At 34.2% G+C, this 25,160-nt stretch overlaps 2 long non-coding RNA genes and 1 pseudogene across 3 annotated transcripts; 1 reads left to right on the top strand and 2 right to left on the bottom strand.

Moving 5' to 3' along the window:
- Positions 1–272: 272 nt before the first annotated feature.
- Positions 273–13,846, top strand: LOC145736525 (uncharacterized). Its single transcript, XR_014179990.1, has 3 exons — positions 273–428; positions 548–720; positions 10,889–13,846. It is a non-coding gene; the product is annotated as an uncharacterized LOC145736525 (long non-coding RNA).
- A 387-nt stretch (positions 13,847–14,233) lies between these two features.
- Positions 14,234–14,810, bottom strand: LOC145736524 (uncharacterized). Of its 2 annotated transcripts, XR_014179989.1 has the most exons (3): positions 14,757–14,810; positions 14,418–14,703; positions 14,234–14,362 (listed from the first exon to the last, which is right to left on the bottom strand). It is a non-coding gene; the product is annotated as an uncharacterized LOC145736524 (long non-coding RNA). The 2 variants fall into 2 exon arrangements; XR_014179988.1 differs by lacking the exon at positions 14,234–14,362 and having other exon boundaries at positions 14,372–14,703.
- A 946-nt stretch (positions 14,811–15,756) lies between these two features.
- LOC145736703 (uncharacterized) lies at positions 15,757–16,389 on the bottom strand (annotated as a pseudogene).
- Between the last annotated feature and the right edge of the window lie 8,771 nt (positions 16,390–25,160).

Raw genomic sequence — 25,160 nt, 5'->3', positions numbered from 1 at the left:
TAGAATTGGGAAAACAGATTCGAGAAAAAATGTATATGCAATTTGCTAGTGATTTGCTTGTTGGTTAATTTTTGGGACATGTGTGCATTGTATTGTTTTTCATGTAACATTACCGCTAAATAAATACTATTATTATATTAATACTGTGCACCCGAGCACCCACTGTGACGTCACGCGAGGTAGCGTTTCGAGAAAACAGGTTTTGCTGATAGGGCCGCCCTCTTGGATCTGTTGTGTTGCCGTTGTCAAGTAAAATTTCCACTTGTCACTTGTCACTTTGCTTTTGTTTATTTGTTTTAGCATGCTGCTAAAATTAATTATATTTTTATGACAAAATCTAACAATTTAATTAGTGAAGATTATACACAGTAAAATCAAGTAAATGTATATTTTTTGATTGATGATGGATACAACAGCTGCTGGCCCAGGTAAGATTACAATGACAATTTCATACCTAACCTATGTAATAAACCATGCTATTGCTGATGCATCATTACTACACATTTTTTAAGGGTGGTTCTAGTAACTAATTCGGCTAGTCTTACAGATCTGCATACACCACTACTTTTCCATGTGGATGAAAAAGAAAAGACTTTTATGAAGAAAGTGGATTCATTTCTCAGGGACTGCAATCAAGTCAAGTTGAAGAAGAAAAATTGTGTGCAATATATTAAACTATCTACATTAGGTACAACAGTGGATTAAAAAGCAAGTTTTAAGGTGAGTTAACTGTTTTAAAGCTAGATTTGTAGTTCTAATTCCGCAAGAAGTAAGCAGCAAGCAGTAGTAGCCATGTCAATTCATGGTTCGACTTTAGTGAGAAGGAAATAACATAACCCCAAAGTCTTATAAACCATCAAAATTTTATTTATTATGTTGTGGGTTGTCATTTTTTGGCAAAAGCAAAAGAAAGTATTTGTCAAATGATATTCCAAAAATCTATGATGGGGGTAAAGACCAGTAGGTTACAATGGAAGAAGTAAGGAGCAAGGTAAGAAATGAAAATGATTCATTTCTTGCTGCTTACTGCTTGCGGTTAATGTGGCTTGCACTTATTTGTCAAACTATGAATTAGAGTGTTACAAGTATATTATTTATTTTTACTGCAGCTTACTGATAACTTTTTCTTGCGGAACTAGAACTATGAATCCAGCTTAATGATAGTAACATTAACAAAAATAAAAAGCAATGCAGTTTTCATTATCATTTTACCTTTAACACAATAAATCATCATTGTACACTAAAACTTTGTAGACTGCATTGTTCAACCTTGAGTTAATATGTATTATATGTAGTATATGAGGCAGGGTTTACCCAAGTTTCTAGTTGTAGTATTAATCATAAATTTAATTCTTGTCCATAACAACCCAGAGTAAACAAGTAACCTGGACTACTTTGTTTACTATGTGTTGTTATGAACAAAAATTAAGTTAATAATTATGTCTATGTATACCTGCTAATTAAAATTAAACTGACTTTTCACTAAAGTCAATCAAAAGTTTTCTCAAAGTTAAAGCTACGCATTTGTATATGACATGCTATACTTAAAAATTACACTAAAATAAAATTAATTTTACCTAACTTAAAAGTAGACCAACTTCCAACATTAGGTGAATTTCAGGCTAATTTGTGAACCCTTTGTCACTTTGTGTTGTTATAAAATGTGAAACTTTATTTATATTTTTTCTCGTTTTTTGTTTTGGTCTTACTCCATATCTTCAATTTCTTTTCCGTTGTTTTATCAAGGATACACCAATTCCAACTAGAGCAGTAATCACAAACTATGTCACAGCCAAAGAAATCTTAATCAATTGTTAATTAGTTTTAATTTTACAAATGATTATTTTATAGGTGAACTTTTTTATGAATGAAATCATGAATCTTTCACCTTCTTTAGGTTAGAATATGTCCAAAGTTATAAACACATCTATGCTATCTAATTTAACATAACTTGAAAAGTATTTTGCCCGGTTTATACTTTTAAATTAAAAAATTTAATTTGGTTTTAATTACATGTAATGCCCGGTTTATACCTCCAAATTAAAAAATTAAATTAAACTTAAAAAATTTTAATTGCATGTAAAATTGAATGAAAATTATTATGGTTTATACTTTTCAAGATATGCTAAATTAAATGACATAGATGTGTTTTTGGCTTTGACATATTTTAGACATATTCTAACCTAAAGAGGGTGAAAGATTCATGAAAAAGTTCAGCTATAAAATAATCATTTGTAAAATTTAAAATAATAACTACTGGATGAAGTTTTCTTTGGCTGTGGTTACCACACTAGTTGGAATCGATGTATCCTTGACAAAACGATGGAAATGAAATTGGAGATATGGAGTAAGACCGATAAACAGGGAATGAAGGAAAAAACATATCAAGTTTCACATTTTATCACAACGAAAAGTGACGAAGGTTTCAAGAATTTGCCCGAATTTTACCCCTAGCTTAAAGTTGGCAAACATGTGGCTTTAACTTTTTAAATTTAAGTTAAAACATAACTTTTTAGTTTAATTCGTTAATTTGGAGGTATAAACTGGGTGATAAAATTGTCTTTAATGAACATTTACTTTAATTGTTAATTTGGAGGTATAAACCAGATATGGTCCCCTGTTTATACCTCCAAATTAACAATTAAACTATATTTTCGTTAAAGTCAATTTAATTTTATCAACGTTAAAGCTACACATTTGTTTATGACATGCTGTACTTAAAATTTACACAAAACTAAAACTAATGTTAACTTAAAAGTCAACCAACTTTCACCATTGGGTGAAATTGAGGCTAATTTGTGAACCCTTTATCACTTTTCGTTGTGATAAAATGTGAAACTTTATTTGTTTTTTTTTCTCATTCTCTGTTTATCGGTCTTAATTCATATCTCCAATTTCTTTTTCATCGTTTTATCAAAGATACACCAAATCCGACTATTGCGGTAACCACTGCCAAAGAAAACTTCATTCCTTGTTTAATATTTTTAACTTTACAAATGATTATTTTATAGCTAAACTCTTTCACCCTTTTTAGGTTAAAATATGTCTACAATACGTCAAAGTCAAAAACAAATCTATGTCATTTAATTTAGCATTTCTTGAAAATTACAAACCACAATAATTTTTATTCAATTTTACATGTAATTTAAATTAAAATTAATTTTTTAATTTGAAGGTATAAACCGGGCATTAGTTTTTTTTAAATAGAACCTTATATTTTTTAATACATTTGTAGATACTAGGTAGAATTTGAAAAGTTTTATGTTGTCTATACTTCAACCTGATAGTTTTCCTCAAGGCTTTACTAATATTTAATTTTTTAAGATATTAGCTTTTACTCTGATATAAAATTGGTTGTATTACCAATTACCATTGTTTGCACAGGGACCACAAATTAGATTTACGCAAATAAATTTGCGTTAGATGCTACAGGGCGTTCAATTTTTTTACAGTGTTTCACGATAAATGCGTCATATTTTATGGTTTGATTAAATATAACAAAATAACACTACTTTGCTTTATAAACCACGATCCAAAGATGTTTTGCTATGGAGATACATGGTGTCAAAGTTTGCATAAAAAGATCTAAAATTATTTATTTCTTCAAAAGGGCTGCAGATACCTATGTTCGTAAAACTTTGTAGGTGTCAACAACAGAGCACGCTTTGCAATAAAAAAAAAACATTTTTCAATTTTGCCAGTGGTATCCAATTGAACGAGTTGGTGAAGATTTTTGTTTTATCAAATATAAAGTTTTATGAAAATAGCTGCAGCCGATTTGAGAATTATAAATAAATTTAGATTTTATAGTATTTTTATAAATTTAGAAATATCAAAACTTTAAGACCCTGTACCTCCATAACGAAACATTTTTGGATCATGGTTTATATAGAAAACTAAGTTTTCTTTTGACGTTTAATCGAACCCTAAAATACAGGGTGTTTCACGATAAATGCGTCATATTTTATGGTTTGATTAGAAGTAAAAAAATACAGTAGTTTGCTAAATAAACCATGGGCCAAAGATGTTCCATTATGGATATACAGAGTGTTAAAGTTTGAATAAAAAAAACTAAATTTATCTATTTCTTCAAACCGGTTTCAGATATTTTTATACAACTTTGTTGGTGTCAACTGTCCACGATAAGGCACGTTTTGCAATAAAAAACATAATTTTTAATTTTGCCAGTAGCATTCAATCAAACACGTTCCTGAATGTTTTTGCAAAAAAAATATGTATACACCACTCTTTTTCCATTAAACGCAAACCAATTTCGAATTCCCCATTCAATTTAGAACAGAAAAGCTATCTAGTAACTTTTCGGTACACCTTTCTGTTTCCCAATAAAAAATTGAAAATCATAAAAATGTACCCATAAAATCAATACTAAATCGTCGACTGTTTATTTTATTAATCAATATCTAAATTTTTATTAATTTACTTTTTAAAAAAAAAATTATTCGATAGGAACAAGCAGTATCTTCCTATTTTTTCATTAAAAAACTGAATAAATCAAAATTTTAAAATTGAATAGAGGCGAAATTCGAAGATTTAGTATTAATTGTAAGGGTACTTTTGCAGGATTTTTTATTCGAAAACGAGATGACGTACCAAAAAGTTACTAGAGACCTTTCCTGTGTTAAATTGAATAAGGAATTCAGAACTGATTTGCACTTTTTGTAAAAACAGTGGCGTACATATTTTTTTTGCAAAAATGGTCAATAACTTGTTTGATTGGACGCCACTGGCAAACATAAAAAATATATTTTTTAATGGCAAAACGAACTTTATCGTTGACACCTAAAAAGTTTTACGAAAATATCTCTTATTGTTTTGATGAAATAAGTAAATTTAGATTTTTTTACCCAAACTTTAACACCCTGTATCTACATAACGAAACATCTTTGGACCATGGTTTAGCAAACTAGAGTTATTTTTTGACCTTTAATCACACCCTAAAATATGACGCATTTATCGTGAAACATCCTGTATAACGCATTTACCATGAAACACCGTGTTGACTAATTCAGCTTAAGTAATTTCGACTTTTTTAAATGGAACAGCCTGTGTATTACTTATTTTTCTGATATCTTTTACAATTCAACTTTTGTGAAGTATGTCATATACCTACCTAATTTAAATGTCTGCGATTTATTTATATGTTTTAACTTTTACCTGCATTTTTTGTTATCTTAACTAAACTATAATCTGAAAATTGTCTTTAACAATTCAATTGAACCATAAACATTTTAAATTGTTGTTAATGACATACAAAATTAAAACATTTGTTTTTCTTATCAATTATACAGGGTTATTCACGTTATTCGACACGGAAAATTGTGACTAAAGTATTCACCTTCAACAAACTTTTGATTCTGGAATGGATATAGACCTATTTTAGGTATCTTTTAAAAATATTTTCAAGATGTACCGGTTGTCCCAAATGCAGAAAAAGTATCAAAGTTATATTTTTTCAAATGGAATACCTAGTATTTTATTTGATTTTCAGAATCTACGTTGAAAATAAAAGGTAATGAATGACATTGAGGTTTGGTACGTCTAAACTTTACAGTTTCTCAGATATTCGTTATTTTGTAAAAGCTTAGAACAAATTTTAATGTTGGGACCTACTAAGAGATCAAGTTTTAGGATCCATGGGTGAGAAATTGTCTAGCTCATACAGGATGTCTCAACATTTTTCTCCCAATAATTGCAACCTTTAAACTTTAACAACTTGTCAAAATCAAATTGAACACCACCTATTTTATGGTTAAAGTAGATGCAAAATTTAATTATCTATCGAAAATTATTGAGGTCTCCTATGGCTAAATGTTCGCGTTTCTCGAACTCGCACCGATTTTGAGTCATTTTTGATACCCTTGAGAAATGACCACAGATTAGCGAATTAGCGAAATTTTTAGGAGTATATCCATTAAGATACTTAATAATGTTGCTGAAGGACTCAAAAACGGAGTAGTTGGATGTTTAGTTTAGTTCTAGTAGTTTGTAGTCGAATTGTCGCCGTTTTAAACATTTTTATGAATTATTTTTGTTTGAATGATTTATTTAATTATTTTTATGAATTACTTGTATAGCAAATTTACAAAGTATTAAGCCACTATTTTATTCTAAGCTTTACTTAGATTAGAATGATAGATATGTAATTCGAAAAGATACCAAGTGATCTTTGAACGATATTAAAAATCAGTCAGTCAGCTCTACTTTAGGAAATGTCGATTTATCCAAGAAAACGTTAACAATTAGAGGTATGAAACCTTAATAATTTTCGATAGGTAATTAAGTTTGCATATACTGTAATTGTGGTTCCATTTGATTTTGACAAGTTTATACTACTTCAAAAATTTAGTTTTTGATTAAATAATTTTTTGAGACCCCCTATATGAGCTAGACAATTTATCACTTTTGGATCATAAAACTTAATCTGTTATCATCGCCCAAACCAATTTTGGTCAATTAATCTCAAAGGAAGGTTGAATGTTTAAATGTTAATATTTGTTCTACATTTTTACAAATTAAGGAATATCTGAGAAACTGTAAAGTTTAGACCTATCAAACATCAATAAAATTAATTTTTATTTTCAACGTAGATTTTGAAAATAAAGTAATATACCAGGTGTTACATTTGAAAAAACATGACTTTGATACTTTTTCGGCATTTGGGACAACCGGTACATCTTGAAAATATTTTTAAAAGATACCTTCAATAGGTCTATAACTTTTTTGAAAGTGAATAGTTTAGTCACAATCTTCCGTGTCCAAATAAGGTGAATAACCCTGTATAGGGTGGACCATAAGTAATGGGACATAGAGCTACAGCATTACTACTACTATTTTGCAGTAGCTGATAGGAGGCGCCTATCTGCAACTATTTCAGCTGCTTAAAAGTACTTAAACTTTTTTTTACGCATCGAAACGGACATATGACTTCAAAATATTATTCTAATATGTTTTCTATTTAAAAAAAATTACTAGTTTTAGATCTTAAATGTTGACCGTTTTCGAGATATTTAATGTTTTAATATTGCATTGCTAATACGGTTAAATGGTTAAAGGGTAAAGTACATTTACGTAATTTATACACGCCTTAAAAAAACTAATTTGTATATCTTTTAGCTAAATCACACAACAAAAAGACTGATAAAAATAAATGAAAAATCCTTACGTATTTTCAGTGAATTTGGTGAAACAACTTACACCACAAACCACTGGAAATTAAAGTATTAACATTAAAAAAAGGTTTCTTTTGGACAACAAGTATTCTACAAAGGCAAAATAAAAACTTACTTTCATAAAATAAATATTTACCAATTTGAAAGTTGCTACATGCAATATCAAAATAGTGGATATCTCAAAAACGGTCAACTTTTAAGCCTTAAAACAAGTATACCTTTTTCACGTAGAAAACATATTAGAATCATATTTTGAAGTCGTGTATCTGTTTCAGTGGCGTAGAAAAAAAGTATTAGTCCTTTTAAGCAAATAAAAAAGCTGCAGGTAGCGCCCCCTATCAGCTACTGCAAATATATGAAACCATCATATTTACCGGCTGTCAAAATCCCCTTATACACATTTTTAGTAATTTATATCAAAATACCTAGATAATATGATAAAAAAACAAGAACAAAATTTCAACTTTCACACCCTGTATCTTTCTTAATATTAACTTTCGGTATAGGACAATTTAGCTAAATCGTTTTATTTTGATGTCTGGAATATGCTGTAACTCTACCAACGGTTGACAACACCTGCATTTTTAGTTTGTCGTAAGCTAGTTATAAACTTAAATTAAACTAAACTTAAACTTCAATCGAAGGTAAAAATTAAAAACCATAAATAAATTGCAATCTACTCAAATTAGGTACATGGCATACGTAAAACCTATCAGACAAAATAAATAATGTACAGGGTGTTCCATTTATAAAAGTCGAAACTGAATTAATGAAAATATATTTTAAAAAATTGCACGTCCTGTAGCATCTAATGCAATTATTATACGATTTATTTGCATAAATCATTTTTGTCGTTCCTGTAGAACGTTCATACCAAATATGAGTATTCTACTTTTAGAAACAATGGCAATACAGTCAATTTTACATCATAGTAAAAAGTAATATTTGTATAGAAAAATTAAATAATCTGACATTATTAACAAAAAAGTTTTAAATTGTTATGAAGAATTTAATAGTTATTTAACGAACGAGTGTATTAATGAAAGCGATTAATAATCGAAATGGTTTAACGCAGTGAACGCGTTACTAAAATTGAGATTATTAATCGCTTATTAATATAAAAGTTGGTTACAACATTTTTCCGTCATCTGTAGTTTATAATAAACGTTATAAAAGGATTATAAAATCCTACAAAGTTTTTTTTTGTCAGTAATGGTGGATGTCAACTAAAGAATGTGTGTTTATTTCTCTTTGTTTCATACAAATAAAAAAGGATAGAACTATACTATGAGCGTATTTGATTGCCTGATAATCTGAGCTGATCATGCATTAAAGTAAAACAATTGAAAAATCATGCATTAATGGAACTCAATATTGATTCGTTATCGTCCATCAAAAAAGGCTGTCAATACATAGTCGACGGAAAAAATGTTAAAAAAATTATATTTAAAAAAACTAATGCTTTCTGTCATGTCTTTAAGAACCTGTATATTCAAAAGTAATTTTAAACTATAAATATCAATATTCTCTAAAACTTTTGTATTTAACATTATTTTTCTATTTCTCAAATCAAACGAGATAATGAACTTTATCATTGAATCACCTGTACAGGGTGTTAGGATTTAGAGTGTTTTGACAGGAAAACCCCATTTTTCAGCTAGATACGGTGTTATGGCAAAAACCGTATTTCGATATCTTGTCAGATTGAGGCGCTAGAGGCCGTTTTTCGAATTTCGCCCATTTTAAAAACTTTACCCAACTTTTTTGTTTATTAAAATATCGGAGTAACACACAAACATTTTTAAGGCACTTTTTCGATGTGATTTCAGTTTCGTGTTTAGTTTTTAGCTACTGCGTTCAGTTTTCTCAAGAATTGACATAACTTTCTTCTTTTAAATGGAATTCATAATCAAATATAATTTTAAAAAATGTCTATTTTTAATATAATATGTAAGATACAGGGTGATTCACGCTGATGGTATATTAGAAGTATCTAGAGAACGACTTAATATTTTTCGTTTAAATTTGTAGCCTATCCAAACTCTCTATGTAAAATATTTTGGACTTTGAAGTGTTGCCATATCAGTCGGAAAGAACACCAACTTTTAATTTTCAAATGGAATACACTGTTTCTAATCTAATTTTTGAATTCCTCGCAAGAAGCCTAGTAATTAATGTTAATACTTCGCTATCCTATTCTATTCCCTATCTTGCACCGTTTCTTAGATATTTCATAAGAGTGGTGGATTTGGCAGCAAAATGGTAGTCTAAACATTTATTAAATTTTTAAGTCCTGAAAGGTTTGCTGGTGTGATCTTTTGTCCTCAGTTAGACAATACCACATGGTTGAAAAGCCCAGAGACGAAAAATGTCAAAAATTTATAGGGTGAAAAAAAGAACATTAAATTTAGAACAAATCTATGTGTACTCTTCCTCTACCTAACTTCAACCGTTTGTGACTTAATAACAGTTTTTCCTTAAAGTGCGTATAAAATCGTAATACATACTAATCTGAATACGGACCCCTGCTTGTGCTAAAGTTTCAACCAGTTTTGTATTTGACAAATATCTGTCAGAACATGTCTTTATAGAAACGACAACTAGTCATTAAGGCCAAGCAGGTGTCCGTATTCAGATTGGTATGACACGATTGTATGCACCCTTTAAGGAAACACTGTTAATAAGTCAGAAACGGTTGAAGTTAGGTAAAGGAAATGTTTACATGGATTTGTTCTAAGTTTAATATTATTTTATTACAAACCATAAAACACCGATGAATCATTTTAAAAGAAAACGAACTTTTGGCAGTTTTTATATCTGTGTGTAGGTCCGGTAGGTTTTTTTCATTTTCTGTGTCTGGGGTTTCAACCATATGTAGTATTGTCTAACTGAGGACAAAAGGTCACATCGGCAAGCCTTTCAGGACTTGAGAATTTAATTAATGTTTAGACTACCGTTTTGCTGACAAAGCCACCATTTTTATGGAACATCTAGGAACCGGTGCAAAATAGGTATAGGGAAGTATTAAGAATAATTACTAGCCTTCTTGCGAATAATTAAAAAAAAAGGATTAGAAACAGGATGTTTAATTTAAAACTTTTCCTCCCTAGGGAAGAAAAGTGCCACCCGTAAAAGTCACGCTGTCTAAAGACAGTTTGTCACTTTCTTGATAAATTGACAAACATATCTTTGGTAACAACACCTTCTTCAACCTGGTATTAACATAATATTTAACGGCTGCTTTTAACTATGCGCAAATAACTATTTTCTACGACCTCTATAGAAAATAAAAGTTTTCTCCCTCATTTGAGAGATGAAAATATCACTTTCACTACCTAGGGAGTAATTAAAAACTATCTATTTTTTGGTGGATTTGTTTAAAAAAATGTACCTTTTCCGTGAGGACGCTGGAAAGGGCCCATTTCCCGTGCGCTGTTTTTAACTGGTGGGTTTTCTCGTACGCTGACAAATACGTGTTTTGCATATAATCTTTTTTTTTTCAGTCAGTCAGTGAATTTCTGACATTATACGTTAAGTTGTGTGCTAGATTACCATTCAATGTATAATGAATTTTTATACTGATTTTATGCTACAATATAAAATCAAGCTTCAGCTAACATTGGTTAAAACCGAGTTCAAACTTAAAACACATTGATATTTCTTATATTCTCGTGGTAATATTATTTTTTTTGTTTCAGATATTCTCCCGGCGAAGCGAGAAGCAAAAAAAAAGTCATCCAGGTCAATCTTGGAATTTTTTTTAATTTTAATAATAAACTAAAGATTGGGGCGCGGGTGGTGTGTAGTTTTATTTGCGATTTCGATTTGCTGTTATGCCATATGCAGCATTGTTCTATCCACAATATCTGGCCGAATAATTTTCCTTTAATTTCCAACTAAATGCAGAAGTATTAGAAATATTGTTATTCCTTTAAATGTCAATCTATGCATGGCGAACTGAGTAACTGTGCAGAAGTTGACATTGGGAGTGAACAAGGACCAGCAATCAGTCATTCATATCTATCTAACGTACAATTTATTTTCCAACTGATTAACATCCTACAGCAAATTTAACTTTTTGTGTCTGCTCAGCTCCTATTTATATCGAAGAATTAATGCTAATCACGTGTGTTTTCTAAGAACTATCCATAATGCCCAAACGGCATTTGGACGTCTCGTCTAGCCAACGTACGATTACCCGACGCAACGTCAGGTACCGACGTTGACCCATCAAGGCATTAGCAGTATCCACCCCTCCCATATGTTTGTTATAGTTTTTCACAATTGCCGGACAGTGTACATCTATCTTTGCTTTAGCAGTTTTACTGTACCTTTTCACGGATTCCTTAGGTTCTATACCATATAAAGTGCTACCTAATAGAACCGCTTTATTGTCCACCTATTTTACTATGATTACACCCTTGCCTTTGTCTGTCTTATAATCATATTGACCCCTTCCTTGCTTGAGTAATATTTTGTCTGTTTCGATTGGACATCCAGCAATTCTATTGCTGCGTAATGTTCCTAAACTGTATATATTCATGTTATTCTTCAAGTATGTGAAAAGTGGCAAACTAGCAAAGTAGTTATCAAAGAAGACAGTTGCTTTGTTCGCATCATGAAGGGACTTCGACAAGGCAATGACAATTCCAGCTCCAACACCCATGTCGCATTCAGATTGTGAGAGTTCGTTTCCTGTTCCCTTTAGTTCCCTGAATGTACCGGCACCGGAAACACCCGCAATAACAAAATATTTGTACCCCCACTTATCAGGCTTACTTTTTATGTATTGCCTAAGATTTCCAGCCCGAGTCCCTTTATAGGAGATCATTGTTTCATCTATGGAATATTGATTTTCGGTATGGTGTCTCCGAAAATTTTGCCTCACTTTTTCAATAAATGGGCGAATCTTGAAATATCTATCTGTGGTATCTTCTGTTATATTATCGTTATTGTTGAAGTGAATGAGCCGTCTTAGACGTTTGAAGCGCTTCACTGGCATCAACTCTGCTATTTGCTCAATTCTAGTGTCACTTGCCCAATAATCTTCATAAGATGGCAGATTTATGACTCCCATAAAAAGCAATATAGAAAAAAATCTGTAATTTCTTTAGGATTGGTGTTAAGGCACCTACCCATTGCTTGGGTGCTGTAGATGTTAGTCTGATCAACAATATCATTTATTATATCTAATGATAGAAATTTTGTGAAGTATTCTAGTGGGTCCAATACTTCACTATTACTAGAAGGCTCAAAAGTTGTATCTCTATTTATATGTGGAATGTCTTCTTTTGTCCAATTGTACGTCGTAGAAGGCGTTTTCTTTTTCCTTTTTGGAGTTGGTTCATTTTCTGGTTTTGACGGAATTTCGCACTCCACTTCAGATTCAGATTCGTCGCTATCTAAAAAGATAATAATATAAGGGAAATAGAGATAAAATTCGGATTTACTGAAAAAGTTTACCTATTTGATGATTCCTATTTTGTAACAACTTTTTCCTAATTTTATCCAAAGTCATATTTTCCTCATCATCGGAAATATCAGAATGGTCTGAAACTGCAGGAGGGGGTGGTAACTTGCATTTACTGCGAGCATAAAACGAGCATGAAGGTATTTCATCAAATTCATTCATATTCGCGAAACTGATATTATTTCCGAATTCTAAAAATTATATCATAGGTAGGTAATATTGATTAAAATACCGGGCATTGTAACCAAATGGTTACATATAAATTTTCGAACAAAAATATATCAAACTACACATATCTATGCTATAACAATAACATCATAAGTTACCTGATACTCTTCAAAAGCTCTTGTATAAAATCAACAATTTCGTTTATACACTTTTGTCGTCAAGTTCACTATTATTCACTGGCTTATCACATAACCTAAGAAACACGCCGGTTTGAACTGCAAATTCCTTGGAACTAAACTTGTATTTGGCGCATGCGCAAAGTGTAGTATATGCCAACCAATAAAGTAAGACTGTAGCCACTCGGTTTCATTGCCTGGCGACGTTTGAACTACAAGGAACTCGGATAAATGACTTTTGAAATCAATGTAACCCTATGGTAACACCGTCTATTGTACAATATAGTGACGGTTCGACAGTTGCCCGATACTGGGTTAAGGGCACCGTAGGCTAGGTTATAATTCGACTGTGAGATCATGTGCAAAATATCACAGTCAAATTAAAACCTAGCTTAGGTGGACCCTACGGTGCCTTTACGTCGGTGTAATCCGCCATTTATACTTAATTAAGAATGGGAAAATTATATTGAAATAAAACTTCAAATCATGTAACTGGTTAATTAACTTGGATTAAGTATTACTGTTTAATCTTCATTTAAACAAAAGGCATTGACATGACATGATTTAAGTGTTTAATTACTTTCAATATGGCTCAATCGAAAACCATTAAGAAATAGTAAACATCCGCATAATGTGTTTGTACAAGCTATATTATGTAGGACGATCAGTAGGCAGCATTTGCAACATCAGGTTTACAGCGACCACTAAACTGTTTTGTTTGTGAAACCAGTAAATATATTGTACCTTATGTTTGTACAACAGTTTGAACATCACTGGTAATATTGGTTAGTTTTAAGTGATTGTAGAAGTAGATAGAAGAATAAAGTTAGTATTTGGTTAAAGCACAGTCTTATCATTACTCAACTAAACAATTACATATAGCTATAACAAATACGACTCGGTAATAAATAACGGGTGTTCTTTGTATGTGTATGGGTGTAATAATTGTTATGTCGTATAGTTGGCTGTGGTTCTCTCGTTCTAGCATGAACATAGGGCGGAGATAAGTTCGTATATGGTTTGAAATCAACTTGTAACGAAGTTACGAATATTTTTTTTGTTTTGTTTACTAAGCCGTCCGTTAGTGCCGTTGGTTTTGCGGCGATATGCAGATAAGGGAACTATTGTTTAATATTGTCACGAATAGCATAGATTGCACTATGTTCCGTTACCTAGTCGGGCCCCAGTCTCCCCTAGTGCACTGTCTGAATCAGCAAGACCGGCAAATTGGGGTCACGATGTGGGTATTTAATCAGCGTCTCAAGCCATCGAAGATTACTGGTCTCTGGGTCGGTCTATCGAGCATCAGTCCGAACTTCCTAGTGCCCGGACGGCTCGATACCTTCTTGGAATCCAGGCTGAAAAGACGAGAGTTCTTACGCAACCCTGAGGTGACCGTCCGAACTCTTGAACCTATCAGTACTTGAAGCAAGTCCTTTGGGCGTGTCGGTCAAAGGGGTTCCCAGCTCGTATCGAGAGGGTTTCGCTTGGCGACACTTCAAGAGGGCTTGCAGGGCCTTAAGTAAGTCCTTTGGGCGTGCCGGACATAGGGGACCCAGCTCGTATCGAGAGGGTACCGCTTGGCGGCACTTCAGAAGGCCTTACGCCCATTCCCCCACACCCACGCATCGTCACACCCCCCTCTCAGAGAGTGTTCCATGCACGTCCCGCCAGCGGCGGTGTTAGCGGCCCTCCTAGTCTGGGGGTAAGATCTATTTAGTGTAATCGAAGCATTAAATAAAGACCACATACTTGAGCTACGATTGTTGTTTCTCTTCCTACGCTACCCCCAAAACGTGACAATATTGAGGAGGTTGAAGGTTTAGATTGGGTGGGTAGAGTTATTGAGAGTCTTGAATGCCATTTCAATACTGATTTAATCCTACGCATGTAACTAACAATCTTACTAAACTATTAACCATACCAGTGGCTCAGAAACAATTAAACTCTATGGTTTTGACATGGTTGTTACAGTCATCATTTGTAAACATTATACAGTGTGGAACAGCCAAATGGAATAAATTCGATCACGAATAAATGAGAGCGTGTTGGGAAAAACGCTTGGACACGTCGATTTGTATTTTTAGATGCACATTTATTAAAAAAAATAAAAATTATATAGGGTGTGTCATGTGACAGTGGCCGATACCAACTTTCTTATTTTAAATACAACCCCCTGTATATTTTTAGTTTTTTGGATTCTTCAGAAAATTCTAGACATAATTCATGTACAATGTCCCATACCTATCTTCAACTGTTTCGGAAATATTAAGTGTTTTCAGATGTATTACAAGAATTAACATTAAAAAAAGAAAATTATTTTATTTCACAAATTCGCTACATTACACTCAATACTTATTTTCACGAACATTTTGAACATCTCTTACATTGAAATTAATGTTTTTTTGTTTTTTTTACATTATTTGTGAAATAAAATAATTTTCTTTTTTTAATATTAATTTTAGTAATACATCTGAAAACACTTAATATTCATACCTATTATATATATATACCTATTCATTTCATACCTTAATATTAATAACGAGTTAAACTTAAAAATAGTGTTTAACGTATGCACTTAAATTATATAACAGGAATTATTGAAAAAAGCAGATAAATAAATGAAAAAAGTCCTCTAGTGCCGTCCTAAATGTTCAAATTGACGCCCGTCGTTCTCGATGCACATAAGTAGCCTGTCTCTAGTTGATGTGACAGCAGATTTTATTTCTACTTCAGGAATTCTACCTATGCATTAAACTATTGCTTGCATCATATCCTCCCTTGTAGCGGGTTTGGACGAATAAACCTCATGCTTTACTTTTCCCCAAAGGTAAAAATCTAAGCAGGTTAACTCCGGAGACCTTTAAACAGGTAGGTATACTTAAGTGATGATTAATATAAGAGGCCACCGAAATAAACTGCCTTTTCCAATCCAGCGGTTAGGAAAAGAAACATCTAAATGGCGCCGAACATTTTGCGTATAATGTGCAGGACATCATCATCCACCATCATGCTGAAAAAACATGTTCTGACGGGTGTCCAGACATCTTCTAACAGAAGAGGTAAATTATTTTCGAGGAAATGTAAGTACCTCTCGCCATTTAGCGTTTGTTCCAAAAAAAACGGTCCTATAATTTGACCGCTCAAAATTCCACACCATACGTTTAAAAGCCAGCGACCTTGGGCTTGAACCTCATGTAACCATCGAGGGTTGGTACGTGACTAATACCTAGTACTACGCTGATTTACTGTTCCATCAATGTGAAACGTTGCTTCGTCGGTCCATAATATTCGGTATAAGAATCTATGGTCTTGCGCAAGCATGTTTAGCATCCAATGGCAATGGATTAAACGACGGTCAAAATCTTCTATATAAACAACTTGATGGCGAACCATATGATACGGATGTAGTCTAAATATGAATCATTCAATGTATTATAATTTTGGAGTAATTGTTATTATTTAATTTAATAAGTAATTCTAGCTAATGGGTCCAAATAAACATCACAAAAACACCTCGAATAACTTCAATAAAGTGAAACGTGGACAAACCGGGTATAATTTTGGTTTAACTGTTATATACCATAAACAATGCCAAAAAAAGGAAAAGCCGAAAAAGTGATAAAATCTGTATTTTTAGGAAACTATCAACAAAACGCCATTTAAATTTGTTTATGACAAAAAACTCCGCTTCTTTTGTTTCCGCAGCCTACTACATATTTTTAATCAAGATACCTAGGCACTGCAAAATTCTTACCGTAGGTCAGATGTAATAACATGCATATTTATTAAACGAATATTGATAGCGACTTGAAACTTTCAGGACGTAATCAAAATTGTATGCTCTTTCTATCTAAAATATAAAAAAGGTACAATTTCATTTAAGTTTTCTGAGATAATTGCAAAAAAATTGCGATTTTTTTGAAAAAGTGCCCTCTAGCAGTTAGTTAGTTAAAAAAAATATTTTCAGAATTTTCTCTTAGCCACATTAGTTATAAAAATTTTTTTTCCAAACTTGTATCTTTCATAATTTTCGAGATATGGCCGATGACCTCTGTTAGTGGAACACCCGGTACAATATAGCGATAATTGTTGATCTATCTTGCAATCCATACTGTATCTGTGTACCAGAGAGTAATTGGCAGTGATATGAAAAAATATTAATTCTACACATTATAATCACAGAATTAAAAACACTCCAAATTTTTATGCATTGTTTATGATAAAACTGATAACAACACAAGTGCTTCAATGAGATATTTTAAAATACTCGTGGGAATCACATCTTTCCCAAAACTGTTTTTCTTTTCAAGTTTTTTCTGCAATTACAATACAGAATCTCATGACATGTGCGCTTGCTTTTATTAATAGGCTACATTTCTAAGTTAGTATATGATTGAATTCTTTGAGAAACCAGTAAGTTATCCTGTTCTTTTCGGTATTGTTATATTTTTGTTTATAATAGATATTTTATGTCTTAATTTAGACGACATAAGCAAGTTGTTCCGCTTCTTTTTACTCTTAATTACTTCAACTTTATTTAGATATTGACACTTGTTTAATATTTATATCCGCTATTAAATATCCTTTTTGGAAAATGTTGATTAAACATACCATTAAATTTGAACATAAAGACTCGCCATTGCTCATTTACGTCTTCACACTGAACGGTATACACATTGAGCCATTGACGCGGCATCGACGACGGTTGTGACATAGCCAAAGGGCGAGGCACTTCCTCTTGATGAGAGGGCGTGTCGTCTTCTTCAGGGTATCTCAACTCCTGAATGCGGTTTTGGGTACAGTAGCTAGGGGTGTACGCTGTAAGGTTTCTCGTGGGGTTTTGTCGCGTATTATAGGGGTGCGTGTTACGCCGAGGGACGCTCATCGTGCTTTCGTGCTTTCGTTGAATTAAAGGTAACGGGCGAGTCCGACGGTCACTCCGCCAAGACACGAGTACACACAGACCGCTACAAACACCTCGGACCGTGCACGCTAACACGCGCCAATCGGAAAATTAATAACTTCTGCCCTTCTGGGTTTGCGATGGGTAACCCACCCAGTGAAAAAACGTTTAAATATGTTGAACCAAGTCAATTAAAACGGGATGCCAGCTAGTCACTCCGTCATTCCATCATAACAGAAAGTTGCACAAGGCGCTACCCTTTCATTCAAGAAGTGCCAGGCTATCTCCCTGAGGAGCCCCGGCACTCCATTCTCTTCCATCCTCTGGTCAAAGAACGGTGGCCACGCAATGTTGAAGGCGTTCTTCAGGTCCAGTGTGACCACCAGTACGTGCCAGTTTGCCTCTTTGTGTTCCCTCAATTTCTCTCTCATCCTCTCTATTGCCATTAATGTATCTCTAGACCTCCGGAAACCGAACTGCCTCTCATTGAAACAGCCCGCCCTTTCATACCAGTTGACTATCCTGGCGTTGACCAGCCGGTCAAGCAACTTACCGAGCGTCGGTAACAGACTGATTGGCCTGTGCCCTCCGCTCTTCTTTGGCAGCCACCTGACCCTAACCTCCTTCCACACCTGCAGAAAAACTCCCCTTGATAAACACGCCCCATACACTCTCATCATTCCCTCTCTCCAGACTTCCCAGACATGCTTCACGCACTCGTTCGGGATCCTATCGTCCCCATACGCCTTTTTCCTTTTCAAACCGGCAATCACCCCTTCCAGTTCTTCCACTCTGAGGTCAACGTCGAAGTTGACGTTGGCCCTCCCCTTTCTTCTCGTACGTTGGTACGTTTCCCATTCGTCCTTCTCATCTACAGTCAGATCCGGGTGGTATTTCTCAATCATCTCCCTATCCCACTCTTCCCCTGTCCCTATCTCCCTACCGTCCCTAGTCCGGAAGTGCGGATTCCCCCCCGCGAACCCCCCCTTATTTATTAATTCCCACACTCTGTCCACGAGTTATCGGTGGTCAACTCCTCTATCTGCTCCCTTCTCTTTTCTCTCTTTTTTTATCCTAATGGCCCTTTGTAGTTCTTTCCGTTTTGCGTAATATTCGCGTTTAATAACTCCCTCATTCACACTCCCCCTACTCCCCCGATACTGCCTCCTCATTCTCTCCACTTCTCTCTTACTGCCGCTCAAGTCGTCGTCCCACCAACTGTTAGCGGCTCTCCCAATCATCATTCTCCTTTTAATCAACTTACACGCATCCTTGCAAAAGTGTTGCATCCTTCCGGCTTCCTCCTCGAGATCCTCCACGGCCTCGATATTTCCCCACCTAAACCCACTCAGATGCTCCCGAAACCATTCCCAATCCGTCGAATTAAAGTCATACTCCCATTCACCCTCTTTCCCTTCCACTTCTTGATACCCCCTCTATCTGCACCCCCATCGTTTCCCCCCACTCCTTTTTTTACTCTCAACTGCCCCCTTCTCATGTGCGTCTTTTCCGTTCATTGCCTGATACTTTAATCAATAAGCCTCTCCAGGACTTCCCCTCCTAATCCCCCTTCCCTATACTTCTCTATTTCACTTTCCCTCTTTTCTAGTGCCCTATCTCTCTTTTCTAATTCCTTATCATAAATGTCCCTAATCAATTCCTGTTTTTCCCTTTCCTTTTCGCAGTCTTTTTGAAAACCTAAAACCTTCCTCTCCATTCTCCCATACCTAAGGAGAATCTCGCCCATCACCCTGCTGACTGTTGTACTGTCTTTAACATTGAACCTTATTTTTCCGTTTTTGAAATCACTGGTTTTCGCCGTTATGATATTAACAAGGTCCGCGAATTAAATGAGAAGTCAGACGGAGTAACTTTTAAAAAAGACTTTATTTGTTGGAATAGGACGTTTACTAAACTAAAAACTTAAAATTATGGTGAACAATTAAGCCGAACAGCCTGAAGCTTTGACACGGTCTTAATGATTACGGTTGCAGCGTTACAATTGCCTTTATAAAACTTAATACTAGCGTCAGCAGAAATATTGGGTGAAAAAATACTAGGTGCATATATGGTTATTGCGAGTTATTCTGCAAAAGTAATTCTTTAAATTTAATAGGTTCTAAAAGATCGTCTTGAACCTGACCTGGACGTCTAAGTGTTTAATTTTAAGATTTAGAGAAAAGTTGGTAATTTGTAAACTTGGTACAATTGGTAAAAGTGTGGTTACATTATTAATAGCTAGTGAATACTTTTGCTTATCAATAATTACATCACATTTACTTTGTAAAAGTGTACAGCCATATATTAACACTTTTTCAAATCTAAAACAATCTTCATAAATTATTTCTGATGTTTTTGTACAGAACAATAAAGCATGTGCATGTGTTAATGTGTGAACTTTATAATTATTGTGAACTAAAGCATATTGACAATTTTTGGATAAAATACAGCTATCAATAAGTGGGTTCGAACATATCCACTTGACACTTATTTCGTTACAAACTTTATACCAAAGTTCATTACAATAGAACTAGCTAGGTGTAATCACAATTTGCGACTCGTTGTTGGGTACGGGGTAAACAAATTTTTTTTCACTGGTATTTTGATTGCAAGAATGACCATATCGTCCATTATTAATAGACCAGTTTTACAGATTAGGGTTAATTCTGTGATATGTTGTATGGGCCATAGAGCTTTTTTAGGATAATGAGTTTTTAGATATTTCCAAATTTCATTTATTTCGCTTGGAGACAAAATTTCCAAATCTAGTGTTTCTAAGTGTGCAAAAGATATCATCCTTAATAATTTTTCCAATAGTTGATTTAGATCATTTATTTGGATGTATTGATCTTGTAAACACAAGTTTAATGTTATTTCATTCGATAGTTTTGAAAAACCCATTTTAATGGTGTTTGAATTTTTATTGATGATATCTAAAGTATCCTTGAATTTATTCATTATATTATCTGCAAAGGAACTAAGTTCGTTGATCTTATGCATCGAATTTAGTTGATTTCGCTTTAGTATATCAAAGTTCTGAGTAATTGTATCCAGGTCTTTATCGTCTAGGTTGCCCGTGATAAATTTAATACCACTTCCAAGAAAGTTTAATAGTCCTCGCTTTCTGCGTTTTTTGCTTTGCATTAACTTTAGTTTCTCATAATTGCTATATGTATGGTTAATAAGCTTGTATGTATGAAAATATAAAGTGGTTACTGCTTTGTTATTTTGTTCATCTACTAAAGGTTTTAAGACTACAATGTAAGTTAAGAACTGAGATAAAGTAAACTTAATACTAGATATGTTAAATGGTATATACGTAGTATGATAATGGTTAGTAATAAGCGATGGGGATACATTTTCCATGTAGTACCCTGTATTAGGTAGTCGGTGTACTTGAAGGGCCTGCGTCTGAAGGATCAGGAGGCTGAAAAGAAGTAGGATTTTTCCTTTGAAGGAAGTCTTTTGATTTTTCTTAAATGAACGTTTACAGGTCCTGTTTTAGAAATACCTGTAATTTTATTTCTGTTAGTCTCCGTAACTCTCGTGCGAATGTACTCAGGTTCTTTCGATCATACTCTTCATTTTGTTACGAAGCGGGTTTTTTTCTGTACACAGTATCATCCGTTTGAATGTTAGGTGTTTCATCTGGATTTTGCATTTTTAGTACTCCTAATTTCTCAAGTATTGTTGAATGCAATCTTTCTATTGGACTGTTTGATGATGAATTTCCTGGTGTAGTGTAATGAATTTCTATATTAAATAATTGACAAAATTCTTAGAAGGTGTTATTCTGAAATTCTTTACCTTTTATCTTAATTTTGGCCAATAATATTTTTGTTTAAGGTGGTTATAGGTCTCAGTTATACCATTATGCTTGTGTTGATGGTATTGTGAAATTATTTCTATCTACTGTTCTGTATTCGTTACATCGGTTAAGTATATGTTTGATAAAACAAGTTTAGCGGTGGTATTTAAATTTGCAGCGATTAATAATTGAAATTCAATCCATAACTCTGTATTTGGAATATGAACTGTAAAAGTCACGTCTGGTTTAATTATTTCTTTTAGGATTTTCAAAATATGTTCTTGTCTGTCTTCTTGGGAAATGCGAACAAATTGATGATTTTTATTAAAAGGTCTTGTGAATTTGTGTTCGAAATTTTTGCCGTAATCGATAATTAATCGATTAGAAGCGTGATTTACTGGTAATTCGGAAATAGGAAGGTATTTTCCTTCGGGGTCATTATTTGAGTGAACAGTGGTATCAGTCAAAGTTTCATGTCCTTTCCTTTGTTTATCAGTGGTAGACTGTGGTGTTGTGTTCGGATCATTTTCATTAAGGTATCTTTGATTTAACACATAGTCAGCTAAGTCGAAGTCTGCAAGATTTGCAACTGTCTCGTCGGTGTTAGGTACAATCGACTGCAACTCGTTATCAACGCAAGATCGAGTTTCTTTCGTATTAATGTCTATCCGAGCCAATGCTTCGGCAATGACATTTTCTTTTCCTTTTTTGTACTTAATTTCAAAATTGAATTCTTCTAGTTTTAATTTCCAACGTATTAATCTTGAGTTTGGTTCTTTAATCTTTGAAAGCCAAACAAGAGGATTGTGGTCAGTTTCAATTACAAATTTAATACCATAGAGATAGCGACGAAAATGTTTAGTTGACTCTACAATTGAAAGAAGTTCTTTTTCTATAGTAGAGTAATTTTTCTCAGCAGAATTGAGAGTTCGAGAGTAAAAAGCTATAGGATGGTCGTTTTGAGATAAAACACTACCTATTGCTACATTGGATGCATCAGTTGTCAATTTGAAAGGTTTGTTAAAATCTGGATATTGAAGAACAGGTGAATTACTAATAAGTTCCTTACATTTCTGGAAAGCTTCTTTAACTTCTTGATTTCCGATATAATTTTCACTTCCTTTACGAAGGCATTTTGTCATTGCAAAAGTAATTTTAGAAAAGTTTTTAATAAACCTGCGATAATAACCAACTAGTCCTAGGAAAGCCTTTACCTCTTTTTGAGTTTTAGGAATTGGATATCGTTGGATTGTTTCGATTTTTAAAGGGTTTGGTTTAATACCTTCGGACGTTATAAGATGTCCAAGAAAAGCAACTTCTTTACGCAAAAATTCGGATTTATCTAATTGAATTTTGAGATTTACTTCTTGGAACGTTTTGAATATAATTCTGATGTGATCAATATGTTCTGATAGAGATTTCGAAAATATTACTACATCATCCATATACACAAAACAAAATCGGTAGAGATAATCGCGTAAAATTTCATCCATCATCCTTTGAAAGCAATGGCATGCGCAGATACTCATAATGGCCATTATTTACTGAAAAAGCTGTTTTTTCAATAGATGAAGGATCCATTTCAATTTGATGAAAACCTTGAGCTAAGTCAAGTGTAGTTGTTTAATATTGAGGAGGTTGAAGGTTTAGATTGGGTGGGTAGAGTTATTGAGAGTCTTGAGTGCCATTTCAATACTGATTTAATCCTACGCATGTAACTAACAATCTTACTAAACTATTAAACATACCAGTGGCTCAAAAACAATTAAACTCTATGGTTTTGACATGGTTGTTACAGTCATCGTTTGTAAACTATTTATAAACAGTTTGGTGGCTGCTGAACTATAATTATTGCAACCACTGTTAAATAATATAGAACGCTATGTTACGCTGTTTTGAATATAGTTAAACAATTATCGTTTTGCTTACTAATTGTAATTATGAAATGTTAAAAACTCATAAACTATGATTGTCCTTAATTACCCTGATTATTTATATAACATTAAGATATATGTTTAGCTGAAGACTAAACAACTATTAATAGAAGCCGTTTAGTAAAGTAACCAGTGCTAGTACTTTGCCAAAATACGATAAGCCGTATTTTTAAGTTATTATATTTTCTCAGGATTGGCCAGTCCGATTGTTACCGTTCTTCAGTATGATAGCGCGTAATAGGAAATTAGTGGTTTACGACTTTCCTTGTAATTATAATTCGCGAGGCCGCTAGGTTGGCCGAAGCGTACCGTTTTCCTGCAGTACACTTGTGACTGTTGGGTTTCGCCTCCCGCCTCGCGGCTTTGGCCCCATCGTCCCACCCACTAAATAGCGGAAACACTACCAAGGCAACCCACCATCCCAACGCAGCACCTAAAATGAGCGGGGAAGGAAGGACCTTTTTTTTCTTTATTTACGACCATATATATATAACAAACACAACCTTACGCTATGTACAATTAACGCCACAAACATATATACAATTATCAGTCAGGTAATTTGGCCTGCCGTCAATCCAGCTCAGTATCTTCTATCATTAAATCTGCCAGCTTGTTCCACTCTCTTATCAGCTCAGTATCAGTCTTCTCGCTGTTAGACCGAAAAACCCATGTTCTTGACTCATAAATCTGTCTACTGCTAGCCCGATTTGCGAGGGGGCAGTTGCGCAGAATGTGGTCCAACGATTCCTGCCCAAGACCACAGGAGCACGTGTCGCTTTCCTCAGTTAGCTTAAAGCGGGTTAGGTAGGCCTTAAAGTTTCCGTGTCCGGTAGCTAGCTGAACACCCTTAAAAGTGAGCGGAAACCGGTCGAAACCCACTTCCTTACACCTGGCGTACAACTCTCGCCCTTTCTCAACTACGTCCCATTCCTCTTTCCATTTTGTTATGGTCCAGTTGCACCAGCGCCGCTTTTCGGACACTGTTGTTATAGGTTCAGCTGCTATCGGCGTCACCCTGTTTCTGAGTACGCGGTCGGCCGGGTTTTCTTTTGTGCCGATCCAGCACACTCTTGCACTGCCGTGTTCTGCCTTCTCCCTTAACGCTGCTTGAATCCTTGCGACTGCGAGCGATTTTGTCTTGCCCACGTTTATTGCCGTTATGGCTTCTCTGTTGTCCGACCATATTGTTAAGCTCGATTCATGCCCCGCTGTGCTCATGATGCCCTCGTATATTGCCCACAGTTCGCCATCAACTGTGCCTTTAGCCGCTACTGTTTTGTGCCCCGTCCTTATTTGCCCCTCGTGTTTAATGGCCCATGCGACTGCACTCCCACTCGAGCATCTAGCGCAGCGCGCCCACGCCTTGCTCCATTCTGCTTCAATTTTCTTGACCGATGTGCCATGCAAAACCAGACACTGATCGTCCGCGTACGCTTGTACTTTAGTGCTTTCATGTCTGTCCTCGAACAGACGGAACCAACTCTGCATCGCCACTATCCACAGCGTGG

The sequence above is a fragment of the Ips typographus genome, linkage group LG12, assembly GCF_016097725.1.
Source record: "Ips typographus isolate SLU linkage group LG12, UJ_Ityp_2.0, whole genome shotgun sequence".
In the NCBI taxonomy this organism is placed as follows: domain Eukaryota; kingdom Metazoa; phylum Arthropoda; class Insecta; order Coleoptera; family Curculionidae; genus Ips; species Ips typographus.
The sequence above is the reverse complement of the archived record's forward strand: the minus strand, read 5'-3'. Positions and strand labels throughout refer to the sequence as shown.